The following is a 9668-nucleotide window of genomic DNA, read 5'->3' as shown; positions in this document are numbered from 1 at the left end:
TAAAGAAGAAGAGAGAGAGAGAAAGAAGAAGAAGAGAGAGAGAAAGAAGAAGAAGAGAGAGAGAGAAAGAAGAAGAGAGAGAGAAGAGAATCAGAGAAACAGAAGAGACACAGAAAAACAAGAACAGAGACGCAGAGAGAAACAAGAACAGAGACACAGAGAGAGAAACAAGAACACAGACAGAGAAAAACAAGAACAGAGACGCAGAGAGAAACAAGAACAGAGACACAGAGAGAGAAACAAGAACACAGACAGAGAAAAACAAGAACAGAGACGCAGAGAGAAACAAGAACAGAGACACAGAGAGAGAAACAAGAACACAGACAGAGAAAAACAAGAACAGAGACGCAGAGAGAAACAAGAACAGAGACACAGAGAGAGAAACAAGAACACAGACAGAGAAAAACAAGAACAGAGACAGAGAGAGAAACAAGAACAGAGACACAGAGAGAGAAACAAGAACAGAGACACAGAGAGAAACAAGAACAGAGACACAGAGAAACAAGAAGAGAATCAGAGAGAAAAAGAACAGAGACAGAGAGAGAAACAAGAACAGAGACACAGAGAGAGAAACAAGAACAGAGACACAGAGAGAAACAAGAACAGAGACACAGAGAAACAAGAAGAGAATCAGAGAGAAAAAGAACAAAGACACAGAGAGAAACAAGAACAGAGACACAAAGAGAGAAACAAGAAGAGAAACAGAGAGAAAAAGAACAGAGACAGAGAGAGAAACAAGAGGAAAAACAGAGAGAAAAAGAAGAGGAGAATCAGAGAGAGAAAAATAACTAAATCACACCAAATAAAGACAGGAGCCGGGGGGGGGGCGGGAGGGAAAGGGGTATCTTTATTCGGGGTGATTTCTGGTGACGGATTGAATTGTTTTATTTACGGCGCAGCAAAACAATGTGTACAAAGGCACGTTCGGATACAAATTCGATTACAAATACGATCTTTCAACTCGGACTCCAACTCGCGCTCGCTTGCATCTCCACGCCTACGGTGCACCGTGGCCATCGGTGTCCTCGGGAACGTGGTTCCCGGGAGTCTCAAAAATCGTCCTGCCTGACGAAAACCCCGGTCCCTGGACGGTCCGCGCCCTAACTTTGGCGATGAACTTCGCCTCGCGGACCGGCCGGGACCGAGGAAAAAAAAACCCAGCCGGGGGGGAAAAAAAAAAAACCCCCCGGCTGGGGATTTTTTATTCTAAATTTAAAAATGAGTTGAAAATCCTGAAAGGCAAAAGTCACACGCGATAGGTTAAAACACGTCATCACGCACGCTCCCACGCACGCACGCTCGCAAACTCTCACGTGCGGACGTGGCCGCGCTCTTCTCGACTTACCTGCCGACCGGAACCCTTACTTGAAATGGCACGCTAAAGAGGATGCCGCCGGCGATCTTCGTCCGCCGCTCTTCGACATCGGACGCTATATTCCGGGAAAGAACGGTGGCGTCGGAGATCGCTGAGACCGATCCGCCTCGGGGACCTACGAGACAAGAGGCGGTGGCCGAGTGGTTACTTACTTGAGAGCCAGAGTTATCCCCACATATTGTCTACCAAGAGCCCCAGAGAAAAGAGAGGAACAATAAAGTTTTCTAACTGATCTACCTAAAAGCAACTATGTGCCAGGGCAGGGCAGCTCCAAGCATAATCACAGCGACAAGCGATACAATGCAATACAGTACGATACAATACAGGCACAGGCAAAGGAAATGCAGTGATTTACAACACAGGCAAAGGAATGCAGTGAACTACAACACAGGCAAAGGAAATGCAGTGGATTGCAACACAGGCAAAAGAAATGCAATGGATTACAACACAGACAAGGAAATGCAGTGTTTTACAACACAGGCAAGGAAATGCAGTGATTTACAACACAGAGAAAGGAAATGCAATGGATTACAACACAGGCAAAGGAAATGCAGTGATTAACAACACAGGCAAAGGAAAAGCAGTGATTTACAACACAGGCAAAGGAAATGCAATGGATTACAACACAGGCAAGGAAATGCAGTGATTTACAACACAGGCAAAGGAAATGCAGCGATTTACAACACAGGCAAAGGAAATGCAATGGATTACAACACAGGCAAGGAAATGCAGTGATTTACAACACAGGCAAAGGAAATGCAATGGATTACAACACAGGCAAGGAAATGCAGTGGATTGCAACACAGGCAAAGGAAAAGCAGTGATTTACACCACAGGCAAGGAAATGCAGTTATTTACAACACAGGCAAAGGAAATGCAATGGATTACAACACAGGCAAAGGAAAAGCAGTGATTTACACCACAGGCAAGGAAATGCAGTGATTTACAAGACAGGCAAAGGAAATGCAATGGATTACAACACAGGCAAAGGAAATGCAGTGATTTACAAGACAGGCAAAGGAAATGCAATGGATTACAACACAGGCAAAGGAAATGCAGTGATTTACACCACAGGCAAGGAAATGCAGTGATTTACAAGACAGGCAAAGGAAATGCAATGGATTACAACACAGGCAAAGGAAAAGCAGTGATTTACACCACAGGCAAGGAAATGCAGTTATTTACAACACAGGCAAAGGAAATGCAGTGGATTACAACACAGGCAAAGTAAATGCAGTGATTTACAACGCAGGCAAAGGAAATGCAATGGATTGCAACACAGGCAAAGGAAATGCAGTGATTTACAAGACAGGCAAAGGAAATGCAATGGATTGCAACACAGGCAAAGGAAATGCAGTGGATTACAACACAGGCAAAGGAAAAGCAGTGATTTACAACACAGGCAAAGGAAATGCAATGGATTACAACACAGGCAAAGGAAATGCAGTGATTTACAACACAGAGAAAGGAAATGCAGTGGATTACAACACAGGCAAAGGAAATGCAGTGATTTACAACACAGGCAAAGGAAATGCAATGGATTACAACACAGGCAAGGAAATGCAGTGATTTACAACACAGAGAAAGGAAATGCAGTGGATTACAACACAGGCAAAGGAAATGCAGTGATTTACAACACCGGCAAGGAAATGCAGTTATTTACAACACAGGCAAAGGAAATGCAATGGATTACAACACAGGCAAAGGAAAAGCAGTGATTTACACCACAGGCAAGGAAATGCAGTTATTTACAACACAGGCAAAGGAAATGCAATGGATTACAACACAGGCAAAGTAAATGCAGTGATTTACAACACAGGCAAAGGAAATGCAATGGATTGCAACACAGGCAAAGGAAATGCAGTGATTTACAAGACAGGCAAAGGAAATGCAATGGATTGCAACACAGGCAAAGGAAATGCAGTGGATTACAACACAGGCAAAGGAAATGCAGTGATTTACAACACAGGCAAAGGAAATGCAATGGATTACAACACAGGCAAGGAAATGCAGTGATTTACAACACAGAGAAAGGAAATGCAGTGGATTACAACACAGGCAAAGGAAATGCAGTGATTTACAACACCGGCAAGGAAATGCAGTTATTTACAACACAGGCAAAGGAAATGCAATGGATTACAACACAGGCAAGGAAATGCAGTGATTTACAACACCGGCAAGGAAATGCAGTTATTTACAACACAGGCAAAGGAAATGCAATGGATTACAACACAGGCAAGGAAATGCAGTGATTTACAACACAGGCAAAGGAAATGCAATGGATTGCAACACAGGCAAGGAAATGCAGTGATTTACAACGCAGGCAAAGGAAATGCAGTGAATTACAACGCAGGCAAAGGAAATGCAGTGAATTACAACACAGGCAAAGGAAATGCAGTGATTTACAACGCAGGCAAAGGAAATGCAGTGAATTACAACACAGGCAAAGGAAATGCAGTGATTTACAACGCAGGCAAAGGAAATGCAGTGAATTACAACACAGGCAAAGGAAATGCAATGGATTACAACACAGGCAAGGAAATGCAGTGATTTACAACACAGGCAAGGAAATGCAATGGATTACATAACAGGCAAAGGAAATGCATTGCTTTACAACATATGCAAGGAAATGCAGTGGATTACAACACAGGCAAGGAAATGCAGTGATTTACAACACGGGCAAAGGAAATGCAATGGATTACGACGCGGGCGAAGGAGACGCGATGCTATACGGGCGGATACAGCCCTAGATGGGCGAGTGATGATGACATGTAACTCCTTACAGAAAGGTAATGCAAAAGCTATTAAGAGGACACTCGAGAAGATCGTAAACCGACGAAATGAAGAGATGACCGCCGAGTCGACGTGGAGATAGGGACGAGATGGAAGGCAGGCTCCCGGCGCCGGTAGACCCACGACGACGTCGAGACGAGGAAAAGACCGACGACGCGAAACGAGCTAGAAAGCGGACGGGGTTCGGAACTGCCCTGCCCGGCAAAGGCTTCGATGAAGATGAGGATAAACCCTCTGCCTTTACCTCCAAAGGGAACATCCCGCTACAGCCCTCTCCTCTAAGCTAACTTCAAATTTCCTCCTGTCACCTTAAAGGCTTTTCCCTTTCTCCCCACCACCGGCCCCGACACTTATCTTTAGAAAGATGAGGGGACAAAATCCATCCTCGGTACGCGTGGGCGCCGTGGAAGTCGAGACCTCCTCCGCGTCCTCTTCGGTGCGGCCGTTTCCAAACTGCCTCCTCCGAGTGCCTAAGATGACAAAACAGTAAATATGACTCTCTCGCTCGAGCGGAGTAATCCCCGGGAATACTTTGCGCAGCTTCCCCGGCTCACCTCACATCTTCTTTCGGCTCCCGTAAGGGGTCCCTGGCCACGGACCGGATCCGGCCGCATCTAAAATGAATTTAAAACAAAAGTCAAAGCCCCGCAAGAGAGCTCTACGGCTCCCAACATCCCGGGTCGGTCTGCAGATATAGCCTAAAGCACAACTACACCCGGCGTCCCATATTGCGAGTCCCCGGGACTCGTCCTCCGGGATCTATGCCCGAACTAGGCGGCAGGGCAGAGCAGCTCCGGGCCGAATATGTGCAGGCACCCGTGACACGGGACTGGACGAACGAGGGGACGACACGGGGAGGAAAAGACACTCGGGGGGAAGAATGACCCCGAGGACCGAAAGGATGCAAAAGAAGATGACCGAGAGGAGACCGAGAGCCAGCCGATGAGCCTGGAAGAAGATGCTAGCACGATGATTTATCGCAAAGAGAGCAAAGATGGATGCCTGAGAATCCTGGGGTCACGATGCTCCCCCTATGTTTTCAAAGTCCTAATTCCTTGTAATGGACCTGTGAGGGCTAGGGCTGTCAATACAGCTCAGAACAAGACCTGAAAAGACAGACCGGATGCTACTATTGAGAGATAAGATTCTGATATCTGAGCTCCCCGGCCGAAAATTAAAAGGCGCTGGCACCTGGCCGATGAATACAGAGATCGGAGATGTTAAGAGGGACCCCGGGGATTCCGGGATGCCCCTCAAAGGGCTAGAGAAAAACAGGTGCGACATAAGACAGACAAAAGACACGAAAAGCACGAGGGACAAGTGACGCAACACCCACGGAGACTGCTCTGCCCGGCGTGCCTCGGCGCTGCGATCAAACAGATCATCTTTAGGGGGCCTAAGGGGCCGCTTCCTGGACGTCCCCATCTGCAAATCTGCCTCCGAGATCCCCCCTAAAATGTCCACACCCACCACCTCGCTCCCACCCCCTATGTGTTGGCAGCCCTCCACTTATCTCTCCGAAGTCCGGGGATGAGAATCCGGGTCTGCTGGGAAGGAAGGAGGCCCCGCCCTCTGGGAGGTTCCTGCGGTCACCGGGCTGATGTTTCCGAGTCAGCTAGAATAAAGAAAAGGAAACATCACAGCTGGTGCTAAGAAACTCATTGGCCAAAACCTGACAATTCCCTTACTCACCGTGTCCCGAGAAAGCCCGGGACTTCGGGTCATAAGCTTCGACAGCTCTCAGAGGCTGAAGCCACCGTCAGAGGGTATGCCTGGCTTAAGAAGAGAGAAAGTGATGAGGCGTGGCTGAAAATGGAGTTGACCCACCCTCCTCCTCCCGACATCCCGGTCTCACCGCAAGTCCTCTGCCTTTGTGGAAGGCACGCCGGATGGCACCCTCAAAAAGGAGAAGGTGAAGGCTTCATCACAGACTCCTGTAATGCTTTTAGAGGGGTCTTCAGAGCACTGAACCAGGTCTGGCAGCCAGCTCCCGAGGAGGTGTCAGCTTCAAGTGAGTGCACTGCTAAAAAACACAAATAAAGTAATGGATAGTGAGAGCTGCACCTGAAATTGAGACCTGACTAAAAGAAACTACTCTGCCCACAGGTCACAGCTCACCTCGTCCACATGAACTTGTCTGCTGATATCCATCTTGAACTGCTGAAGAAAGCACTAAGAACAATACTGTAACACAGTCACCTTTTATGCTTCCACTGCAAATACAGTGACTGACCTCCAGGGGGAGCCCCCTCCCAGAGGATGGGCCCTCTGACTCCGATTTAATCCATCTGCATCTGAAAGGAAGTAAGGACAAAAGTCAGAGCCCTGCAGGAGACATTAAGACCGCTACACATCCTGGCTCACTCTACAGATAACACCTAGAGCACAACTACACCCCCCTTCTCAGATTGCGAGTACCCGGGACTCGTCCTCCGGGATCTATGCCCGAACAAGGCGGCAGGGCAGAGCAGCTCCGGGCCGAATATGTGCAGGCACCCGTGACACGGGACTGGACGAACGAGGGGACGACACGGGGAGGAAAAAACACTCGGGGGGAAGAATGACCCCGAGGACCGAGAGGATGCAAAAGAAGATGACCGAGAGGAGACCGAGAGCCAGCCGATGAGCCTGGAAGAAGATGCTAGCACGATGATTTATCGCAAAGAGAGCAAAGATGGATGCCTGAGAATCCTGGGGTCACGATGCTCCCCCTATGTTTTCAAAGTCCTAATTCCTTGTAATGGATCTGTGAGGGCTAGGGCTGTCAATACAGCTCAGAACAAGACCTGAAAAGACAGACCGGATGCTACTATTGAGAGATAAGATTCTGATATCTGAGCTCCCCGGCCGAAAATTAAAAGGCGCTGGCACCTGGCCGATGAATACAGAGATCGGAGAGGTTAAGAGGGACCCCGGGGATTCCGGGATGCCCCTCAAAGGGCTAGAGAAAAACAGGTGCGACATAAGACAGACAAAAGACACGAAAAGCACGAGGGACAAGTGACGCAACACCCACGGAGACTGCTCTGCCCGGCGTGCCTCGGCGCTGCGATCAAACAGATCATCTTTATGGGGCCTAAGGGGCCGCTTCCTGGACGTCCCCATCTGCAAATCTGCCTCCGAGATCCCCCCTAAAATGTCCACACCCACCACCTCGCTCCCACCCCCTATGTGTTGGCAGCCCTCCACTTATCTCTCCGAAGTCCGGGGATGAGAATCCGGGTCTGCTGGGAAGGAAGGAGGCCCCGCCCTCTGGGAGGTTCCTGCGGTCACCGGGCTGATGTTTCCGAGTCAGCTAGAATAAAGAAAAGGAAACATCACAGCTGGTGCTAAGAAACTCATTGGCCAAAACCTGACAATTCCGTTACTCACCGTGTCCCGAGAAAGCCCGGGTGTTCGGGACATAAGCTTCGACAGCTCTCAGAGGCTGAAGCCACCGTCAGAGGGTATGCCTGGCTTAAGAAGAGAGAAAGTGATGAGGCGTGGCTGAAAATGGAGTTGACCCACCCTCCTCCTCCCGACATCCCGGTCTCACCGCAAGTCCTCTGCCTTTGTGGAAGGCACGCCGGATGGCACCCTCAAAAAGGAGAAGGTGAAGGCTTCATCACAGACTCCTGTAATGCTTTTAGAGGGGTCTTCAGAGCACTGAACCAGGTCTGGCAGCCAGCTCCCGAGGAGGTGTCAGCTTCAAGTGAGTGCACTGCTAAAAAACACAAATAAAGTAATGGATAGTGAGAGCTGCACCTGAAATTGAGACCTGACTAAAAGAAACTACTCTGCCCACAGGTCACAGCTCACCTCGTCCACATGAACTTGTCTGCTGATATCCATCTTGAACTGCTGAAGAAAGCACTAAGAACAATACTGTAACACAGTCACCTTTTATGCTTCCACTGCAAATACAGTGACTGACCTCCAGGGGGAGCCCCCTCCCAGAGGATGGGCCCTCTGACTCCGATTTAATCCATCTGCATCTGAAAGGAAGTAAGGACAAAAGTCAGAGCCCTGCAGGAGACATTAAGACCGCTACACATCCTGGCTCACTCTACAGATAACACCTAGAGCACAACTACACCCCCCTTCTCAGATTGCGAGTACCCGGGACTCGTCCTCCGGGATCTATGCCCGAACAAGGCGGCAGGGCAGAGCAGCTCCGGGCCGAATATGTGCAGGCACCCGTGACACGGGACTGGACGAACGAGGGGACGACACGGGGAGGAAAAAACACTCGGGGGGAAGAATGACCCCGAGGACCGAGAGGATGCAAAAGAAGATGACCGAGAGGAGACCGAGAGCCAGCCGACGAGCCTGGAAGAAGATGCTAGCACGATGATTTATCGCAAAGAGAGCAAAGATGGATGCCTGAGAATCCTGGGGTCACGATGCTCCCCCTATGTTTTCAAAGTCCTAATTCCTTGTAATGGATCTGTGAGGGCTAGGGCTGTCAATACAGCTCAGAACAAGACCTGAAAAGACAGACCGGATGCTACTATTGAGAGATAAGATTCTGATATCTGAGCTCCCCGGCCGAAAATTAAAAGGCGCTGGCACCTGGCCGATGAATATAGAGATCGGAGAGGTTAAGAGGGACCCCGGGGATTCCGGGATGCCCCTCAAAGGGCTAGAGAAAAACAGGTGCGACATAAGACAGACAAAAGACACGAAAAGCACGAGGGACAAGTGACGCAACACCCACGGAGACTGCTCTGCCCGGCGTGCCTCGGCGCTGCGATCAAACAGATCATCTTTAGGGGGCCTAAGGGGCCGCTTCCTGGACGTCCCCATCTGCAAATCTGCCTCCGAGATCCCCCCTAAAATGTCCACACCCACCACCTCGCTCCCACCCCCTATGTGTTGGCAGCCCTCCACTTATCTCTCCGAAGTCCGGGGATGAGAATCCGGGTCTGCTGGGAAGGAAGGAGGCCCCGCCCTCTGGGAGGTTCCTGCGGTCACCGGGCTGATGTTTCCGAGTCAGCTAGAATAAAGAAAAGGAAACATCACAGCTGGTGCTAAGAAACTCATTGGCCAAAACCTGACAATTCCCTTACTCACCGTGTCCCGAGAAAGCCCGGGTGTTCGGGACATAAGCTTCGACAGCTCTCAGAGGCTGAAGCCACCGTCAGAGGGTATGCCTGGCTTAAGAAGAGAGAAAGTGATGAGGCGTGGCTGAAAATGGAGTTGACCCACCCTCCTCCTCCCGACATCCCGGTCTCACCGCAAGTCCTCTGCCTTTGTGGAAGGCACGCCGGATGGCACCCTCAAAAAGGAGAAGGTGAAGGCTTCATCACAGACTCCTGTAATGCTTTTAGAGGGGTCTTCAGAGCACTGAACCAGGTCTGGCAGCCAGCTCCCGAGGAGGTGTCAGCTTCAAGTGAGTGCACTGCTAAAAAACACAAATAAAGTAATGGATAGTGAGAGCTGCACCTGAAATTGAGACCTGACTAAAAGAAACTACTTCTGCCCACAGGTCACAGCTCACCTCGTCCACATGAACTTGTCT

The sequence above is a fragment of the Sturnus vulgaris genome, chromosome 2 (assembly GCF_052056855.1).
Source record: "Sturnus vulgaris isolate bStuVul1 chromosome 2, bStuVul1.hap1, whole genome shotgun sequence".
Classification (NCBI taxonomy): domain Eukaryota; kingdom Metazoa; phylum Chordata; class Aves; order Passeriformes; family Sturnidae; genus Sturnus; species Sturnus vulgaris.
The sequence above is the reverse complement of the archived record's forward strand: the minus strand, read 5'-3'. Positions refer to the sequence as shown.